Source organism: Symphalangus syndactylus, chromosome 15, assembly GCF_028878055.3.
Source record: "Symphalangus syndactylus isolate Jambi chromosome 15, NHGRI_mSymSyn1-v2.1_pri, whole genome shotgun sequence".
In the NCBI taxonomy this organism is placed as follows: Eukaryota; Metazoa; Chordata; class Mammalia; order Primates; family Hylobatidae; genus Symphalangus; species Symphalangus syndactylus.
Window position 1 is genome coordinate 1,639,265 of NC_072437.2, and position 22,989 is coordinate 1,662,253.

Genomic DNA, 22,989 nt, shown 5'->3' on the forward strand with positions numbered 1-22,989 from the left:
GAAACACTCTTTCTGTAGAAAATGCAACTGGACATTCGTAGCGCTAAGTGGGTAATAGTGGAAAAAAGAATATGTTCAAATATAAACTACACAGAAGCATTGTATGAAACTTCTTTCTGTTCTGTGCATTCAACTAACAGGGTTGAACCTTACTTTTGATTGAGCCGTTCTGAAACACTCTTTCTGTAGAAACTGCAATTGGACATTCTGAGCGCTAAGAGGCCTATATTGGGAAAAAGAATGTCTACAAATAAAAACTACACAGAAGTATTGTGTGAAACTTCTTTCTGTTCTGTTTGTTCAACTAAAAGAGTTGAACCTTAGTTTTGATTGAGCCGTTCTGAAACACTCTTTCTGTAGAAAATGCAAGTGGAGATTCGGAGCGCTAAGAGGGTAATAGTGGAAAAAGGAATGTCTCCAAATATAAACTACACAGAATCATTCTGCGAAACTTCTTTCTGATCTGTGCATTCAGCTAACAGAGTTAAACCATACTTTTGATTGAGCAGATCTGAACACTCTTTCTGTAGAAAATGCAACTGGACATTTGGAGCGCTAAGAGAGTAGTAGTGGAAAAAGGAATATATTCAATTATAAACTACACAGAAGCATTCTGTGAAACTTCTTTCTGATCTGAGCATTCAGCTAACAGAGTTAAACCATACTTTTGATTGAGCAGTTTTGAAACACTCTGTCTGTAGAAAATGCAACTGGACATTCGTAGCGCTAAGTGGGTAATAGTGGAAAAAAGAATATGTTCAAATATAAACTACACAGAAGCATTGTATGAAACTTCTTTCTGTTCTGTGCATTCAACTAACAGAGTTGAACCTTACTTTTGATTGAGCCTTTCTGAAACACTCTTTCTGTAGAAACTGCAATTGGACATTCTGAGCGCTAAGAGGCCTCCATTGGGAAAAAAAATATCTTCAAATAAAAACTACACAGAAGCATTGTGTGAAACTTATTTCTGATATGTTCATTAAGCTAACAGAGTTAAACCATACTTTTGATTGCCCAGTTCTGAACACTCTTTCTGTAGAAAATGCAAGTGGACATTCGGAGCGCTAAGAGGGTAATAGTGGAAAAAGGAATATATTCAAATATAAACTACACAGTAGCATTCTGTGAAAATTCTTTCTGTTCTGTGCATTCAACTAACAGAGTTGTACCTTACTTTTGATTGAGCCGTTCTGAAACACTCTTTCTGTAGAAACTGCAATTGGACATGCTAAGCGCTAAGAGGCCTACATTGGGAAAAAGAATATCTTCAAATAAAAACTACACAGATGCATTTTTTGAAACTTATTTCTGATCTGTAAATTCAGTTAACAGAGATAAAACATATTTTTGATTGAGCAGTTATGAAACACTCTTTTTGTAGAAAATGCAAGTGGAGATTCGGAGCGCTAAGAGGGTAATAGTGGAAAAAGGAATGTCTTCAAATATAAACTACACAGAATCATTCGGGGAAATTTCTTTCTGATCTGTGCATTCAGCTAACAGAGTTAAACCATACTTTTGATTGAGCAGATCTGACCACTCTTTCTGTAGAAAATGCAACTGGACATTTGGAGCGCTAAGAGCGTAGTAGTGGAAAAAGGAATATATTCAAATATAAACTACACAGAAGCATTCTGTGAAACTTCTTTCTGATCTGAGCATTCAGCTAACAGAGTTAAACCATACTTTTGATTGAGCAGATTTGAAACACTCTGTCTGTAGAAAATGCAACTGGACATTCGTAGCGCTAAGTGGGTAATAGTGGAAAAAAGAATATGTTCAAATATAAACTACACAGAAGCATTGTATGAAACTTCTTTCTGTTCTGTGCATTCAACTAACAGGGTTGAACCTTACTTTTGATTGAGCCGTTCTGAAACACTCTTTCTGTAGAAACTGCAATTGGACATTCTGAGCGCTAAGAGGCCTATATTGGGAAAAAGAATGTCTACAAATAAAAACTACACAGAAGAATTATGTGAAACTTCTTTCTGTTCTGTGTGTTCAACTAAACGAGTTGAACCTTATTTTTGATTGAGCCGTTCTGAAACACTCTTTCTGTAGAAAATGCAAGTGGAGATTCGGAGCGCTAAGAGGGTAATAGTGGAAAAAGGAATGTCTCCAAATATAAACTACACAGAATCATTCTGTGAAACTTCTTTCTGATCTGTGCATTCAGCTAACAGAGTTAAACCATACTTTTGATTGAGCAGATCTGAACACTCTTTCTGTAGAAAATGCAACTGGACATTTGGAGCGCTAAGAGAGTAGTAGTGGAAAAAGGAATATATTCAAATATAAACTACACAGAAGCATTCTGTGAAACTTCTTTCTGATCTGAGCATTCAGCTAACAGAGTTAAACCATACTTTTGATTGAGCAGTTTTGAAACACTCTGTCTGTAGAAAATGCAACTGGACATTCGTAGCGCTAAGTGGGTAATAGTGGAAAAAGAATATGTTCAAATATAAACTACACAGAAGCATTGTATGAAACATCTTTCTGTTCTGTGCATTCAACTAACAGAGTTGAACCTGACTTTTGATTGAGCCTTTCTGAAACACTCTTTCTGTAGAAACTGCAATTGTACATTCTGAGCGCTAAGAGGACTCTATTGGGAAAAATAATATCTTCAAATAAAAACTACACAGAAGCATTGTGTGAAACTTATTTCTGATATGTTCATTAAGCTAACAGAGTTAAACCATACGTTTGATTGCGCAGTTATGAACACTCTTTCTGTAGAAAATGCAAGTTGACATTCGGAGCGCTAAGAGGGTAATAGTGGAAAAAGGAATATATTCAAATATAAACTACACAGTAGCATTCTGTGAAAATTCTTTCTGTTCTGTGCATTCAACTAACAGAGTTGAACCTTACTTTTGATTGAGCCGTTCTGAAACACTCTTTCTGTAGAAACTGCAATTGGACATGCAAAGCGCTAAGAGGCCTACATTGGGAAAAAGAATATCTTCAAATAAAAACTACACAGATGCATTCTGTGAAACTTATTTCTGATCTGTAAATTCAGTTAACAGAGATAAAACATATTTTTGATTGAGCAGTTATGAAACACTCTTTTTGTAGAAAATGCAAGTGGAGATTCGGAGCGCTAAGAGGGTAATAGTGGACAAAGGAATGTCTTCAAATATAAACTACACAGAATCATTCGGTGAAACTTCTTTCTGATCTGTGCATTCAGCTAACAGAGTTAAACCATACTTTTGATTGAGCAGATCTGAACACCCTTTCTGTAGAAAATGCAACTGGACATTTGGAGCGCTAAGAGCGTAGTAGTTGAAAAAGGAATATATTCAAATATAAACTACACAGAAGCATTCTGTGAAACTTCTTTCTGATCTGAGCATTCAGCTAACAGAGTTAAACCATACTTTTGATTGAGCAGTTTTGAAACACTCTGTCTGTAGAAAATGCAACTGGACATTCGTAGCGCTAAGTGGGTAATAGTGGAAAAAAAAATATGTTCAAATATAAACTACACAGAATCATTGTATGAAACTTCTTTCTGTTCTGTGCATTCAACTAACAGATTTGAACCTTACTTTTGATTGAGCCTTTCTGAAACACTCTTTCTGTAGAAACTGCAATTGGACATTCTGAGTGCTAAGAGGCCTATATTGGGAAAAATAATATCTTCAAATAAAAACTACACAGAAGCATTGTGTGAAACTTATTTCTGATATGTTCATTAAGCTACCAGAGTTAAACCATACTTTTGATTGCGCAGTTCTGAACACTCTTTCTGTAGAAAATGCAAGTGGACATTCGGAGCGCTAAGAGGGTAATAGTGGAAAAAGGAATATATTCAAATATAAACTACACAGTAGCATTCTGTGAAAATTCTTTCTGTTCTGTGCATTCAACTAACAGAGTTGAACCTTACTTTTGATTGAGCCGTTCTGAAACACTCTTTCTGTAGAAACTGCAATTGGACATGCTAAGCTCTAAGAGGCCTACATTGGGAAAAAGAATATCTTCAAATAAAAACTACACAGATGCATTCTGTGAAACTTATTTCTGATCTGTAAATTCAGTTAACAGAGATAAAACATATTTTTGATTGAGCAGTTATGAAACACTCTTTTTGTAGAAAATGCAAGTGGAGATTCGGAGCGCTAAGAGGGTAATAGTGGAAAAAGGAATGTCTTCAAATATAAACTACACAGAATCATTCGGGGAAATTTCTTTCTGATCTGTGCATTCAGCTAACAGAGTTAAACCATACTTTTGATTGAGCAGATCTGAACACTCTTTCTGTAGAAAATGCAACTGGACATTTGGAGCGCTAAGAGCGTAGTAGTGGAAAAAGGAATATATTCAAATATAAACTACACAGAAGCATTCTGTGAAACTTCTTTCTGATCTGAGCATTCAGCTAACAGAGTTAAACCATACTTTTGATTGAGCAGTTTTGAAACACTCTGTCTGTAGAAAATGCAACTGGACATTCGTAGCGCTAAGTGGGTAATAGTGGAAAAAAGAATATGTTCAAATATAAACTACACAGAAGCATTGTATGAAACTTCTTTCTGTTCGGTGCATTCAACTAACAGGGTTGAACCTTACTTTTGATTGAGCCGTTCTGAAACACTCTTTCTGTAGAAACTGCAATTGGACATTCTGAGCGCTAAGAGGCCTATATTGGGAAAAAGAATGTCTACAAATAAAAACTACACAGAAGAATTGTGTGAAACTTCTTTCTGTTCTGTTTGTTCAACTAAAAGAGTTGAACCTTAGTTTTGATTGAGCCGTTCTGAAACACTCTTTCTGTAGAAAATGCAAGTGGAGATTCGGAGCGCTAAGAGGGTAATAGTGGAAAAAGGAATGTCTCCAAATATAAACTATACAGAATCATTCTGTGAAACTTCTTTCTGATCTGTGCATTCAGCTAACAGAGTTAAACCATACTTTTGATTGAGCAGATCTGAACACTCTTTCTGTAGAAAATGCAACTGGACATTTGGAGCGCTAAGAGAGTAGTAGTGGAAAAAGGAATATATTCAAATATAAACTACACAGAAGCATTCTGTGAAACTTCTTTCTGATCTGAGCATTCAGCTAACAGAGTTAAACCATACTTTTGATTGAGCAGTTTTGAAACACTCTGTCTGTAGAAAATGCAACTGGACATTCGTAGCGCTAAGTGGGTAATAGTGGAAAAAAGAATATGTTCAAATATAAACTACACAGAAGCATTGTATGAAACTTTTTCTGTTCTGTGCATTCAACTAACAGAGTTGAACCTTACTTTTGATTGAGCCTTTCTGAAACACTCTTTCTGTAGAAACTGCAATTGGACATTCTGAGCGCTAAGAGGCCTATATTGGGAAAAATAATATCTAAAAATAAAAACTACACAGAAGCATTGTGTGAAACTTATTTCTGATATGTTCATTAAGCTACCAGAGTTAAACCATACTTTTGATTGCGCAGTTCTGAACACTCTTTCTGTAGAAAATGCAAGTGGACATTCGGAGCGCTAAGAGGGTAATAGTGGAAAAAGGAATATATTCAAATATAAACTACACAGTAGCATTCTGTGAAAATTCTTTCTGTTCTGTGCATTCAACTAACAGAGTTGAACCTTACTTTTGATTGAGCCGTTCTGAAACACTCTTTCTGTAGAAACTGCAATTGGACATGCTAAGCGCTAAGAGGCCTACATTGGGAAAAAGAATATCTTCAAATAAAAACTACACAGATGCATTCTGTGAAACTTATTTCTGATCTGTAAATTCAGTTAACAGAGATAAAACATATTTTTGATTGAGCAGTTATGAAACACTCTTTTTGAAGAAAATGCAAGTGGAGATTCGGAGCGCTAAGAGGGTAATAGTGGAAAAAGGAATGTCTTCAAATATAAACTACACAGAATCATTCGGGGAAATTTCTTTCTGATCTGTGCATTCAGCTAACAGAGTTAAACCATACTTTTGATTGAGCAGATCTGAACACTCTTTCTGTAGAAAATGCAACTGGACATTTGGAGCGCTAAGAGCGTAGTAGTGGAAAAAGGAATATATTCAAATATAAACTACACAGAAGCATTCTGTGAAACTTCTTTCTGATCTGAGCATTCAGCTAACAGAGTTAAACCATACTTTGGATTGAGCAGTTTTGAAACACTCGGTCTGTAGAAAATGCAACTGGACATTCGTAGCGCTAAGTGGGTAATAGTGGAAAAAAAAATATGTTCAAATATAAACTACACAGAAGCATTGTATGAAACTTCTTTCTGTTCTGTGCATTCAACTAACAGGGTTGAACCTTACTTTTGATTGAGCCGTTCTGAAACACTCTTTCTGTAGAAACTGCAATTGGACATTCTGAGCGCTAAGAGGCCTATATTGGGAAAAAGAATGTCTACAAATAAAAACTACACAGAAGAATTGTGTGAAACTTCTTTCTGTTCTGTTTGTTCAACTAAAAGAGTTGAACCTTAGTTTTGATTGAGCCGTTCTGAAACACTCTTTCTGTAGAAAATGCAAGTGGAGATTCGGAGCGCTAAGAGGGTAATAGTGGAAAAAGGAATGTCTCCAAATATAAACTATACAGAATCATTCTGTGAAACTTCTTTCTGATCTGTGCATTCAGCTAACAGAGTTAAACCATGCTTTTGATTGAGCAGATCTGAACACTCTTTCTGTAGAAAATGCAACTGGACATTTGGAGCGCTAAGAGAGTAGTAGTGGAAAAAGGAATATATTCAAATATAAACTACACAGAAGCATTCTGTGAAACTTCTTTCTGATCTGAGCATTCAGCTAACAGAGTTAAACCATACTTTTGATTGAGCAGTTTTGAAACACTCTGTCTGTAGAAAATGCAACTGGACATTCGTAGCGCTAAGTGGGTAATAGTGGAAAAAAGAATATGTTCAAATATAAACTACACAGAAGCATTGTATGAAACTTCTTTCTGTTCTGTGCATTCAACTAACAGAGTTGAACCTTACTTTTGATTGAGCCTTTCTGAAACACTCTTTCTGTAGAAACTGCAATTGGACATTCTGAGCGCTAAGAGGCCTATATTGGGAAAAATAATATCTTCAAATAAAAACTACACAGAAGCATTGTGTGAAACTTATTTCTGATATGTTCATTAAGCTACCAGAGTTAAACCATACTTTTGATTGCGCAGTTCTGAACACTCTTTCTGTAGAAAATGCAAGTGGACATTCGGAGCGCTAAGAGGGTAATAGTGGAAAAAGGAATATATTCAAATATAAACTACACAGTAGCATTCTGTGAAAATTCTTTCTGTTCTGTGCATTCAACTAACAGAGTTGAACCTTACTTTTGATTGAGCCGTTCTGAAACACTCTTTCTGTAGAAACTGCAATTGGACATGCTAAGCGCTAAGAGGCCTACATTGGGAAAAAGAATATCTTCAAATAAAAACTACACAGATGCATTCTGTGAAACTTATTTCTGATCTGTAAATTCAGTTAACAGAGATAAAACATATTTTTGATTGAGCAGTTATGAAACACTCTTTTTGTAGAAAATGCAAGTGGAGATTCGGAGCGCTAAGAGGGTAATAGTGGAAAAAGCAATGTCTTCAAATATAAACTACACAGAATCATTCGGGGAAATTTCTTTCTGATCTGTGCATTCAGCTAACAGAGTTAAACCATACTTTTGATTGAGCAGATCTGAACACTCTTTCTGTAGAAAATGCAACTGGACATTTGGAGCGCTAAGAGCGTAGTAGTGGAAAAAGGAATATATTCAAATATAAACTACACAGAAGCATTCTGTGAAACTTCTTTCTGATCTGAGCATTCAGCTAACAGAATTAAACCATACTTTGGATTGAGCAGTTTTGAAACACTCGGTCTGTAGAAAATGCAACTGGACATTCGTAGCGCTAAGTGGGTAATAGTGGAAAAAAGAATATGTTCAAATATAAACTACACAGAAGCATTGTATGAAACTTCTTTCTGTTCTGTGCATTCAACTAACAGGGTTGAACCTTACTTTTGATTGAGCCGTTCTGAAACACTCTTTCTGTAGAAACTGCAATTGGACATTCTGAGCGCTAAGAGGCCTATATTGGGAAAAAGAATGTCTACAAATAAAAACTACACAGAAGAATTGTGTGAAACTTCTTTCTGTTCTGTTTGTTCAACTAAAAGAGTTGAACCTTAGTTTTGATTGAGCCGTTCTGAAACACTCTTTCTGTAGAAAATGCAAGTGGAGATTCGGAGCGCTAAGAGGGTAATAGTGGAAAAAGGAATGTCTCCAAATATAAACTATACAGAATCATTCTGTGAAACTTCTTTCTGATCTGTGCATTCAGCTAACAGAGTTAAACCATACTTTTGATTGAGCAGATCTGAACACTCTTTCTGTAGAAAATGCAACTGGACATTTGGAGCGCTAAGAGAGTAGTAGTGGAAAAAGGAATATATTCAAATATAAACTACACAGAAGCATTCTGTGAAACTTCTTTCTGATCTGAGCATTCAGCTAACAGAGTTAAACCATACTTTTGATTGAGCAGTTTTGAAACACTCTGTCTGTAGAAAATGCAACTGGACATTCGTAGCGCTAAGTGGGTAATAGTGGAAAAAAGAATATGTTCAAATATAAACTACACAGAAGCATTGTATGAAACTTCTTTCTGTTCTGTGCATTCAACTAACAGGGTTGAACCTTACTTTTGATTGAGCCGTTCTGAAACACTCTTTCTGTAGAAACTGCAATTGGACATTCTGAGCGCTAAGAGGCCTATATTGGGAAAAAGAATGTCTACAAATAAAAACTACACAGAAGAATTATGTGAAACTTCTTTCTGTTCTGTGTGTTCAACTAAACGAGTTGAACCTTATTTTTGATTGAGCCGTTCTGAAACACTCTTTCTGTAGAAAATGCAAGTGGAGATTCGGAGCGCTAAGAGGGTAATAGTGGAAAAAGGAATGTCTCCAAATATAAACTACACAGAATCATTCTGTGAAACTTCTTTCTGATCTGTGCATTCAGCTAACAGAGTTAAACCATACTTTTGATTGAGCAGATCTGAACACTCTTTCTGTAGAAAATGCAACTGGACATTTGGAGCGCTAAGAGAGTAGTAGTGGAAAAAGGAATATATTCAAATATAAACTACACAGAAGCATTCTGTGAAACTTCTTTCTGATCTGAGCATTCAGCTAACAGAGTTAAACCATACTTTTGATTGAGCAGTTTTGAAACACTCTGTCTGTAGAAAATGCAACTGGACATTCGTAGCGCTAAGTGGGTAATAGTGGAAAAAGAATATGTTCAAATATAAACTACACAGAAGCATTGTATGAAACATCTTTCTGTTCTGTGCATTCAACTAACAGAGTTGAACCTGACTTTTGATTGAGCCTTTCTGAAACACTCTTTCTGTAGAAACTGCAATTGTACATTCTGAGCGCTAAGAGGACTCTATTGGGAAAAATAATATCTTCAAATAAAAACTACACAGAAGCATTGTGTGAAACTTATTTCTGATATGTTCATTAAGCTAACAGAGTTAAACCATACGTTTGATTGCGCAGTTATGAACACTCTTTCTGTAGAAAATGCAAGTTGACATTCGGAGCGCTAAGAGGGTAATAGTGGAAAAAGGAATATATTCAAATATAAACTACACAGTAGCATTCTGTGAAAATTCTTTCTGTTCTGTGCATTCAACTAACAGAGTTGAACCTTACTTTTGATTGAGCCGTTCTGAAACACTCTTTCTGTAGAAACTGCAATTGGACATGCAAAGCGCTAAGAGGCCTACATTGGGAAAAAGAATATCTTCAAATAAAAACTACACAGATGCATTCTGTGAAACTTATTTCTGATCTGTAAATTCAGTTAACAGAGATAAAACATATTTTTGATTGAGCAGTTATGAAACACTCTTTTTGTAGAAAATGCAAGTGGAGATTCGGAGCGCTAAGAGGGTAATAGTGGACAAAGGAATGTCTTCAAATATAAACTACACAGAATCATTCGGTGAAACTTCTTTCTGATCTGTGCATTCAGCTAACAGAGTTAAACCATACTTTTGATTGAGCAGATCTGAACACCCTTTCTGTAGAAAATGCAACTGGACATTTGGAGCGCTAAGAGCGTAGTAGTTGAAAAAGGAATATATTCAAATATAAACTACACAGAAGCATTCTGTGAAACTTCTTTCTGATCTGAGCATTCAGCTAACAGAGTTAAACCATACTTTTGATTGAGCAGTTTTGAAACACTCTGTCTGTAGAAAATGCAACTGGACATTCGTAGCGCTAAGTGGGTAATAGTGGAAAAAAAAATATGTTCAAATATAAACTACACAGAATCATTGTATGAAACTTCTTTCTGTTCTGTGCATTCAACTAACAGATTTGAACCTTACTTTTGATTGAGCCTTTCTGAAACACTCTTTCTGTAGAAACTGCAATTGGACATTCTGAGTGCTAAGAGGCCTATATTGGGAAAAATAATATCTTCAAATAAAAACTACACAGAAGCATTGTGTGAAACTTATTTCTGATATGTTCATTAAGCTACCAGAGTTAAACCATACTTTTGATTGCGCAGTTCTGAACACTCTTTCTGTAGAAAATGCAAGTGGACATTCGGAGCGCTAAGAGGGTAATAGTGGAAAAAGGAATATATTCAAATATAAACTACACAGTAGCATTCTGTGAAAATTCTTTCTGTTCTGTGCATTCAACTAACAGAGTTGAACCTTACTTTTGATTGAGCCGTTCTGAAACACTCTTTCTGTAGAAACTGCAATTGGACATGCTAAGCTCTAAGAGGCCTACATTGGGAAAAAGAATATCTTCAAATAAAAACTACACAGATGCATTCTGTGAAACTTATTTCTGATCTGTAAATTCAGTTAACAGAGATAAAACATATTTTTGATTGAGCAGTTATGAAACACTCTTTTTGTAGAAAATGCAAGTGGAGATTCGGAGCGCTAAGAGGGTAATAGTGGAAAAAGGAATGTCTTCAAATATAAACTACACAGAATCATTCGGGGAAATTTCTTTCTGATCTGTGCATTCAGCTAACAGAGTTAAACCATACTTTTGATTGAGCAGATCTGAACACTCTTTCTGTAGAAAATGCAACTGGACATTTGGAGCGCTAAGAGCGTAGTAGTGGAAAAAGGAATATATTCAAATATAAACTACACAGAAGCATTCTGTGAAACTTCTTTCTGATCTGAGCATTCAGCTAACAGAGTTAAACCATACTTTTGATTGAGCAGTTTTGAAACACTCTGTCTGTAGAAAATGCAACTGGACATTCGTAGCGCTAAGTGGGTAATAGTGGAAAAAAGAATATGTTCAAATATAAACTACACAGAAGCATTGTATGAAACTTCTTTCTGTTCGGTGCATTCAACTAACAGGGTTGAACCTTACTTTTGATTGAGCCGTTCTGAAACACTCTTTCTGTAGAAACTGCAATTGGACATTCTGAGCGCTAAGAGGCCTATATTGGGAAAAAGAATGTCTACAAATAAAAACTACACAGAAGAATTGTGTGAAACTTCTTTCTGTTCTGTTTGTTCAACTAAAAGAGTTGAACCTTAGTTTTGATTGAGCCGTTCTGAAACACTCTTTCTGTAGAAAATGCAAGTGGAGATTCGGAGCGCTAAGAGGGTAATAGTGGAAAAAGGAATGTCTCCAAATATAAACTATACAGAATCATTCTGTGAAACTTCTTTCTGATCTGTGCATTCAGCTAACAGAGTTAAACCATACTTTTGATTGAGCAGATCTGAACACTCTTTCTGTAGAAAATGCAACTGGACATTTGGAGCGCTAAGAGAGTAGTAGTGGAAAAAGGAATATATTCAAATATAAACTACACAGAAGCATTCTGTGAAACTTCTTTCTGATCTGAGCATTCAGCTAACAGAGTTAAACCATACTTTTGATTGAGCAGTTTTGAAACACTCTGTCTGTAGAAAATGCAACTGGACATTCGTAGCGCTAAGTGGGTAATAGTGGAAAAAAGAATATGTTCAAATATAAACTACACAGAAGCATTGTATGAAACTTTTTCTGTTCTGTGCATTCAACTAACAGAGTTGAACCTTACTTTTGATTGAGCCTTTCTGAAACACTCTTTCTGTAGAAACTGCAATTGGACATTCTGAGCGCTAAGAGGCCTATATTGGGAAAAATAATATCTAAAAATAAAAACTACACAGAAGCATTGTGTGAAACTTATTTCTGATATGTTCATTAAGCTACCAGAGTTAAACCATACTTTTGATTGCGCAGTTCTGAACACTCTTTCTGTAGAAAATGCAAGTGGACATTCGGAGCGCTAAGAGGGTAATAGTGGAAAAAGGAATATATTCAAATATAAACTACACAGTAGCATTCTGTGAAAATTCTTTCTGTTCTGTGCATTCAACTAACAGAGTTGAACCTTACTTTTGATTGAGCCGTTCTGAAACACTCTTTCTGTAGAAACTGCAATTGGACATGCTAAGCGCTAAGAGGCCTACATTGGGAAAAAGAATATCTTCAAATAAAAACTACACAGATGCATTCTGTGAAACTTATTTCTGATCTGTAAATTCAGTTAACAGAGATAAAACATATTTTTGATTGAGCAGTTATGAAACACTCTTTTTGAAGAAAATGCAAGTGGAGATTCGGAGCGCTAAGAGGGTAATAGTGGAAAAAGGAATGTCTTCAAATATAAACTACACAGAATCATTCGGGGAAATTTCTTTCTGATCTGTGCATTCAGCTAACAGAGTTAAACCATACTTTTGATTGAGCAGATCTGAACACTCTTTCTGTAGAAAATGCAACTGGACATTTGGAGCGCTAAGAGCGTAGTAGTGGAAAAAGGAATATATTCAAATATAAACTACACAGAAGCATTCTGTGAAACTTCTTTCTGATCTGAGCATTCAGCTAACAGAGTTAAACCATACTTTGGATTGAGCAGTTTTGAAACACTCGGTCTGTAGAAAATGCAACTGGACATTCGTAGCGCTAAGTGGGTAATAGTGGAAAAAAAAATATGTTCAAATATAAACTACACAGAAGCATTGTATGAAACTTCTTTCTGTTCTGTGCATTCAACTAACAGGGTTGAACCTTACTTTTGATTGAGCCGTTCTGAAACACTCTTTCTGTAGAAACTGCAATTGGACATTCTGAGCGCTAAGAGGCCTATATTGGGAAAAAGAATGTCTACAAATAAAAACTACACAGAAGAATTGTGTGAAACTTCTTTCTGTTCTGTTTGTTCAACTAAAAGAGTTGAACCTTAGTTTTGATTGAGCCGTTCTGAAACACTCTTTCTGTAGAAAATGCAAGTGGAGATTCGGAGCGCTAAGAGGGTAATAGTGGAAAAAGGAATGTCTCCAAATATAAACTATACAGAATCATTCTGTGAAACTTCTTTCTGATCTGTGCATTCAGCTAACAGAGTTAAACCATGCTTTTGATTGAGCAGATCTGAACACTCTTTCTGTAGAAAATGCAACTGGACATTTGGAGCGCTAAGAGAGTAGTAGTGGAAAAAGGAATATATTCAAATATAAACTACACAGAAGCATTCTGTGAAACTTCTTTCTGATCTGAGCATTCAGCTAACAGAGTTAAACCATACTTTTGATTGAGCAGTTTTGAAACACTCTGTCTGTAGAAAATGCAACTGGACATTCGTAGCGCTAAGTGGGTAATAGTGGAAAAAAGAATATGTTCAAATATAAACTACACAGAAGCATTGTATGAAACTTCTTTCTGTTCTGTGCATTCAACTAACAGAGTTGAACCTTACTTTTGATTGAGCCTTTCTGAAACACTCTTTCTGTAGAAACTGCAATTGGACATTCTGAGCGCTAAGAGGCCTATATTGGGAAAAATAATATCTTCAAATAAAAACTACACAGAAGCATTGTGTGAAACTTATTTCTGATATGTTCATTAAGCTACCAGAGTTAAACCATACTTTTGATTGCGCAGTTCTGAACACTCTTTCTGTAGAAAATGCAAGTGGACATTCGGAGCGCTAAGAGGGTAATAGTGGAAAAAGGAATATATTCAAATATAAACTACACAGTAGCATTCTGTGAAAATTCTTTCTGTTCTGTGCATTCAACTAACAGAGTTGAACCTTACTTTTGATTGAGCCGTTCTGAAACACTCTTTCTGTAGAAACTGCAATTGGACATGCTAAGCGCTAAGAGGCCTACATTGGGAAAAAGAATATCTTCAAATAAAAACTACACAGATGCATTCTGTGAAACTTATTTCTGATCTGTAAATTCAGTTAACAGAGATAAAACATATTTTTGATTGAGCAGTTATGAAACACTCTTTTTGTAGAAAATGCAAGTGGAGATTCGGAGCGCTAAGAGGGTAATAGTGGAAAAAGCAATGTCTTCAAATATAAACTACACAGAATCATTCGGGGAAATTTCTTTCTGATCTGTGCATTCAGCTAACAGAGTTAAACCATACTTTTGATTGAGCAGATCTGAACACTCTTTCTGTAGAAAATGCAACTGGACATTTGGAGCGCTAAGAGCGTAGTAGTGGAAAAAGGAATATATTCAAATATAAACTACACAGAAGCATTCTGTGAAACTTCTTTCTGATCTGAGCATTCAGCTAACAGAATTAAACCATACTTTGGATTGAGCAGTTTTGAAACACTCGGTCTGTAGAAAATGCAACTGGACATTCGTAGCGCTAAGTGGGTAATAGTGGAAAAAAGAATATGTTCAAATATAAACTACACAGAAGCATTGTATGAAACTTCTTTCTGTTCTGTGCATTCAACTAACAGGGTTGAACCTTACTTTTGATTGAGCCGTTCTGAAACACTCTTTCTGTAGAAACTGCAATTGGACATTCTGAGCGCTAAGAGGCCTATATTGGGAAAAAGAATGTCTACAAATAAAAACTACACAGAAGAATTGTGTGAAACTTCTTTCTGTTCTGTTTGTTCAACTAAAAGAGTTGAACCTTAGTTTTGATTGAGCCGTTCTGAAACACTCTTTCTGTAGAAAATGCAAGTGGAGATTCGGAGCGCTAAGAGGGTAATAGTGGAAAAAGGAATGTCTCCAAATATAAACTATACAGAATCATTCTGTGAAACTTCTTTCTGATCTGTGCATTCAGCTAACAGAGTTAAACCATACTTTTGATTGAGCAGATCTGAACACTCTTTCTGTAGAAAATGCAACTGGACATTTGGAGCGCTAAGAGAGTAGTAGTGGAAAAAGGAATATATTCAAATATAAACTACACAGAAGCATTCTGTGAAACTTCTTTCTGATCTGAGCATTCAGCTAACAGAGTTAAACCATACTTTTGATTGAGCAGTTTTGAAACACTCTGTCTGTAGAAAATGCAACTGGACATTCGTAGCGCTAAGTGGGTAATAGTGGAAAAAAGAATATGTTCAAATATAAACTACACAGAAGCATTGTATGAAACTTCTTTCTGTTCTGTGCATTCAACTAACAGAGTTGAAACTTACTTTTGATTGAGCCTTTCTGAAACACTCTTTCTGTAGAAACTGCAATTGGACATTCTGAGCGCTAAGAGGCCTCTATTGGGAAAAATAATATCTTCAAATAAAAACTACACAGAAGCATTGTGTGAAACTTATTTCTGATATGTTCATTAAGCTAACAGAGTTAAACCATACTTTTGATTGCCCAGTTCTGAACACTCTTTCTGTAGAAAATGCAAGTGGACATTCGGAGCGCTAAGAGGGTAATAGTGGAAAAAGGAATATATTCAAATATAAACTACACAGTAGCATTCTGTGAAAATTCTTTCTGTTCTGTGCATTCAACTAACAGAGTTGTACCTTACTTTTGATTGAGCCGTTCTGAAACACTCTTTCTGTAGAAACTGCAATTGGACATGCTAAGCGCTAAGAGGCCTACATTGGGAAAAAGAATATCTTCAAATAAAAACTACACAGATGCATTCTGTGAAACTTATTTCTGATCTGTAAATTCAGTTAACAGAGATAAAACATATTTTTGATTGAGCAGTTATGAAACACTCTTTTTGTAGAAAATGCAAGTGGAGATTCGGAGCGCTAAGAGGGTAATAGTGGACAAAGGAATGTCTTCAAATATAATCTACACAGAATCATTCGGTGAAACTTCTTTCTGATCTGTGCATTCAGCTAACAGAGTTAAACCATACTTTTGATTGAGCAGATCTGAACACTCTTTCTGTAGAAAATGCAACTGGACATTTGGAGCGCTAAGAGCGTAGTAGTGGAAAAAGGAATATATTCAAATATAAACTACACAGAAGCATTCTGTGAAACTTCTTTCTGATCTGAGCATTCAGCTAACAGAGTTAAACCATACTTTTGATTGAGCAGTTTTGAAACACTCTGTCTGTAGAAAATGCAACTGGACATTCGTAGCGCTAAGTGGGTAATAGTGGAAAAAAGAATATGTTCAAATATAAACTACACAGAAGTATTGTATGAAACTTCTTTCTGTTCTGTGCATTCAACTAACAGAGTTGAACCTTACTTTTGATTGAGCCGTTCTGAAACACTCTTTCTGTAGAAACTGCAATTGGACATTCTGAGCGCTAAGAGGCCTATATTGGGAAAAAGAATGTCTACAAATAAAAACAACACAGAAGAATTGTGTGAAACTTCTTTCTGTTCTGTTTGTTCAACTAAAAGAGTTCAACCTTAGTTTTGATTGAGCCGTTCTGAAACACTCTTTCTGTAGAAAATGCAAGTGGAGATTCGGAGCGCTAAGAGGGTAATAGTGGAAAAAGGAATGTCTCCAAATATAAACTACACAGAATCATTTTGTGAAACTTCTTTCTGATCTGTGCATTCAGCTAACAGAGTTAAACCATACTTTTGATTGAGCAGATCTGAACACTCTTTCTGTAGAAAATGCAACTGGACATTTGGAGCGCTAAGAGAGTAGTAGTGGAAAAAGGAATATATTCAAATATAAACTACACAGAAGCATTCTGTGAAACTTCTTTCTGATCTGAGCATTCAGCTAACAGAGTTAAACCATACTTTTGATTGAGCAGTTTTGAAACACTCTGTCTGTAGAAAATGCAACTGGACATTCGTAGCGCTAAGTGGGTAATAGTGGAAAAAAGAATATGTTCAAATATAAACTACACAGAAGCATTGTATGAAACTTCTTTCTGTTCTGTGCATTCAACTAACAGAGTTGAACCTTACTTTTGATTGAGCCTTTCTGAAACACTCTTTCTGTAGAAACTGCAATTGGACATTCTGAGCGCTAAGAGGCCTATATTGAGAAAAATAATATCTTCAAATAAAAACTACACAGAAGCATTGTGTGAAACTTATTTCTGATATGTTCATTAAGCTAACAGAGTTAAACCATACTTTTGATTGCGCAGTTCTGAACACTCTTTCTGTAGAAAATGCAAGTGGACATTCGGAGCGCTAAGAGGGTAATAGTGGAAAAAGGAATATTTTCAAATATAAACTACACAGTAGCATTCTGTGAAAATTCTTTCTGTTCTGTGCATTCAGCTAACAGATTTGAACCTTACTTTTGATTGAGCCGTTCTGAAACACTCTTTCTGTAGAAACTGCAATTGGACATGCTAAGCGCTAAGAGGCCTACATTGGGAAAAAGTATATCTTGAAATAAAAACTACACAGATGCATTCTGTGAAACTTATTTCTGATCTGTAAATTCAGTTAACAGAGATAAAACATATTTTTGATTGAGCAGTTATGAAACACTCTTTTTGTAGAAAATGCAAGTGGAGATTCGGAGCGCTAAGAGGGTAATAGTGGAAAAAGGAATGTCTTCAAATATAAACTACACAGAATCATTCGGTGAAACTTCTTTCTGATCTGTGCATTCAGCTAACAGAGTTAAACCATACTTTTGATTGAGCAGATCTGAACACTCTTTCTGTAGAAAATGCAACTGGACATTTGGAGCGCTAAGAGCGTAGTAGTGGAAAAAGGAATATATTCAAATATAAACTACACAGCAGCATTCTGTGAAACTTCTTTCTGATCTCAGCATTCAGCTAACAGAGTTAAACCATACTTTTGATTGAGCAGTTTTGAAACACTCTGTCTGTAGAAAATGCAACTGGACATTCGTAGCGCTAAGTGGGTAATAGTGGAAAAAAGAATATGTTCAAATATAAACTACACAGAAGCATTGTATGAAACTTCTTTCTGTTCTGTGCATTCAACTAACAGAGTTGAACCTTACTTTTGATTGAGCCGTTCTGAAACACTCTTTCTGTAGAAACTGCAATTGGACATTCTGAGCGCTAAGAGGCCTATATTGGGAAAAAGAATGTCTACAAATAAAAACTACACAGAAGAATTGTGTGAAACTTCTTTCTGTTCTGTTTGTTCAACTAAAAGAGTTGAACCTTAGTTTTGATTGAGCCGTTCTGAAACACTCTTTCTGTAGAAAATGCAAGTGGAGATTCGGAGCGCTAAGAGGTTAATAGTGGAAAAAGGAATGTCTCCAAATATAAACCACACAGAATCATTCTGTGAAACTTCTTTCTGATCTGTGCATTCAGCTAACAGAGTTAAACCATACTTTTGATTGAGCAGATCTGAACACTCTTTCTGTAGAAAATGCAACTGGACATTTGGAGCGCTAAGAGCATAGTAGTGGAAAAAGTAATATATTCAAATATAAACTACACAGAAGCATTCTGTGAAACTTCTTTCTGATCTGAGCATTCAGCTAACAGAGTTAAACCATACTTTTGATTGAGCAGTTTTGAAACACTCTGTCTGTAGAAAATGCAACTGGACATTCGTAGCGCTAAGTGGGTAATAGTGGAAAAAGGAATGTCTTCAAATATAAACTACACAGAATAATTCGGTGAAACATCTTTCTGATCTGTGCATTCAGCTAACAGAGTTAAACCATACTTTTGATTGAGCAGATCTGAACACTCTTTCTGTAGAAAATGCAACTGGACATTTGGAGCGCTAAGAGCGTAGTAGTGGAAAAAGGAATATATTCAAATATAAACTACACAGAAGCATTCTGTGAAACTTATTTCTGATCTGAGCATTCAGCTAACAGTGTTAAACCATACTTTTGATTGAGCAGTTTTGAAACACTCTGTCTGTAGAAAATGCAACTGGACATTTGTAGCGCTAAGAGGGTAATAGTGGAAAAAAGAATATGTTCAAATATAAACTACAGAGAAGCATTGTATGAAACTTCTTTCTGTTCTGTGCATTCAACTAACAGGGTTGAACCTTACTTTTGATTGAGCCGTTCTGAAACACTCTTTCTGTAGAAACTGCAATTGGACATTCTGAGCGCTAAGAGGCCTATATTGGGAAAAAGAATGTCTACAAATAAAAACTACACAGAAGAATTGTGTGAAACTTCTTTCTGTTCTGTTTGTTCAACTAAAAGAGTTGAACCTTAGTTTTGATTGAGCCGTTCTGAAACACTCTTTCTGTAGAAAATGCAAGTGGAGATTCGGAGCGCTGAGAGGGTAATAGTGGAAAAAGGAATGTCTCCAAATATAAACTACACAGAAACATTCTGTGAAACTTCTTTCTGATCTGTGCATTCAGCTAACAGATTTAAACCATACTTTTGATTGAGCAGATCTGAACACTCTTTCTGTAGAAAATGCAACTGGACATTTGGGGCGCTAAGAGAGTAGTAGTGGAAAAAGGAATATATTCAAATATAAACTACACAGAAGCATTCTGTGAAACTTCTTTCTGATCTGAGCATTCAGCTAACAGAGTTAAACCATACTTTTGATTGAGCAGTTTTGAAACACTCTGTCTGTAGAAAATGCAACTGGACATTCGTAGCGCTAAGTGGGTAATAGTGGAAAAAAGAATATGTTCAAATATAAACTACACAGAAGCATTGTATGAACCTTCTTTCTGTTCTGTGCATTCAACTAACAGAGTTGAACCTTACTTTTGATTGAGCCTTTCTGAAACACTCTTTCTGTAGAAACTGCAATTGGACATTCTGAGCGCTAAGAGGCCTCTATTGGGAAAAATAATATCTTCAAATAAAAACTACACAGAAACATTGTGTGAAACTTATTTCTCATATGTTCATTAAGCTAACAGAGTTAAACCATACTTTTGATTGCGCAGTTCTGAACACTCTTTCTGTAGAAAATGCAAGTGGACATTCGGAGCGCTAAGAGGGTAGTAGTGGAAAAAGGAATATATTCAAATATAAACTACACAGTAGCATTCTGTGAAAATTCTTTCTGTTCTGTGCATTCAACTAACAGAGTTGAACCTTACTTTTGATTGAGCCGTTCTGAAACACTCTTTCTGTAGAAACTGCAATTGGACATGCTAAGCGCTAAGAGGCCTACATTGGGAAAAATAATATCTTCAAATAAAAACTACACAGATGCATTCTGTGAAACTTATTTCTGATCTGTAAATTCAGTTAACAGAGATAAAACATATTTTTGATTGAGCAGTTATGAAACACTCTTTTTGTAGAAAATGCAAGTGGAGATTCGGAGCGCTAAGAGGGTAATAGTCTAAAAAGTAATGTCTTCAAATATAAACTACACAGAATCATTCGGGGAAACTTCTTTCTGATCTGTGCATTCAGCTAACAGAGTTAAACCATAGTTTTGATTGAGCAGATCTGAACACTCTTTCTGTAGAAAATGCAACTGGACATTTGGAGCGCTAAGAGCGTAGTAGTGGAAAAAGGAATATATTCAAATATAAACTACACAGAAGCATTCTGTGAAACTTCTTTCTGATCTGAGCATTCAGCTAACAGAGTTAAACCATACTTTTGATTGAGCAGTTTTGAAACACTCTGTCTGTAGAAAATGCAACTGGACATTCGTAGCGCTAATTGGGTAATAGTGGAAAAAAGAATATGTTCAAATATAAACTACACAGAATCATTGTATGAAACTTCTTTCTGTTCTATGCATTCAACTAACAGAGTTGAACCTTACTTTTGATTGAGCCGTTCTGAAACACTCTTTCTGTAGAAACTGCAATTGGACATTCTGAGCGCTAAGAGGCCTATATTGGGAAAAAGAATGTCTACAAATAAAAACTACACAGAAGAATTGTGTGAAACTTCTTTCTGTTCTGTTTGTTCAACTAAAAGAGTTGAACCTTAGTTTTGATTGAGCCGTTCTGAAACACTCTTTCTGTAGAAAATGCAAGTGGAGATTCAGAGCGCTAAGAGGTTAATAGTGGAAAAAGGAATGTCTCCAAATATAAACCACACAGAATCATTCTGTGAAACTTCTTTCTGATCTGTGCATTCAGCTAACAGAGTTAAACCATACTTTTGATTGAGCAGATCTGAACACTCTTTCTGTAGAAAATGCAACTGGACATTTGGAGCGCTAAGAGAGTAGTAGTGGAAAAAGGAATATATTCAAATATAAACTACACAGAAGCATTCTGTGAAACTTCTTTCTGATCTGAGCATTCAGCTAACAGAGTTAAACCATACTTTTGATTGAGCAGTTTTGAAACACTCTGTCTGTAGAAAATGCAACTGGACATTCGTAGCGCTAAGTGGGTAATAGTGGAAAAAGGAATGTCTTCAAATATAAACTACACAGAATAATTCGGTGAAACATCTTTCTGATCTGTGCATTCAGCTAACAGAGTTAAACCATACTTTTGATTGAGCAGATCTGAACACTCTTTCTGTAGAAAATGCAACTGGACATTTGGAGCGCTAAGAGCGTAGTAGTGGAAAAAGGAATATATTCAAATATAAACTACACAGAAGCATTCTGTGAAACTTATTTCTGATCTGAGCATTCAGCTAACAGAGTTAAACCATACTTTTGATTGAGCAGTTTTGAAACACTCTGTCTGTAGAAAATGCAACTGGACATTGGTAGCGCTAAGAGGGTAATAGTGGAAAAAAGAATATGTTCAAATATAAACTACAGAGAAGCATTGTATGAAACTTCTTTCTGTTCTGTGCATTCCACTAACAGGGTTGAACCTTACTTTTGATTGAGCCGTTCTGAAACACTCTTTCTGTAGAAACTGCAATTGGACATTCTGAGCGCTAAGAGGCCTATATTGGGAAAAAGAATGTCTACAAATAAAAACTACACAGAAGAATTGTGTGAAACTTCTTTCTGTTCTGTTTGTTCAACTAAAAGAGTTGAACCTTAGTTTTGATTGAGCCGTTCTGAAACACTCTTTCTGTAGAAAATGCAAGTGGAGATTCGGAGCGCTGAGAGGGTAATAGTGGAAAAAGGAATGTCTCCAAATATAAACTACACAGAAACATTCTGTGAAACTTCTTTCTGATCTGTGCATTCAGCTAACAGATTTAAACCATACTTTTGATTGAGCAGATCTGAACACTCTTTCTGTAGAAAATGCAACTGGACATTTGGGGCGCTAAGAGAGTAGTAGTGGAAAAAGGAATATATTCAAATATAAACTACACAGAAGCATTCTGTGAAACTTCTTTCTGATCTGAGCATTCAGCTAACAGAGTTAAACCATACTTTTGATTGAGCAGTTTTGAAACACTCTGTCTGTAGAAAATGCAACTGGACATTCGTAGCGCTAAGTGGGTAATAGTGGAAAAAAGAATATGTTCAAATATAAACTACACAGAAGCATTGTATGAACCTTCTTTCTGTTCTGTGCATTCAACTAACAGAGTTGAACCTTACTTTTGATTGAGCCTTTCTGAAACACTCTTTCTGTAGAAACTGCAATTGTACATTCTGAGCGCTAAGAGGCCTCTATTGGGAAAAATAATATCTTCAAATAAAAACTACACAGAAACATTGTGTGAAACTTATTTCTCATATGTTCATTAAGCTAACAGAGTTAAACCATACTTTTGATTGCGCAGTTCTGAACACTCTTTCTGTAGAAAATGCAAGTGGACATTCGGAGCGCTAAGAGGGTAGTAGTGGAAAAAGGAATATATTCAAATATAAACTACACAGTAGCATTCTGTGAAAATTCTTTCTGT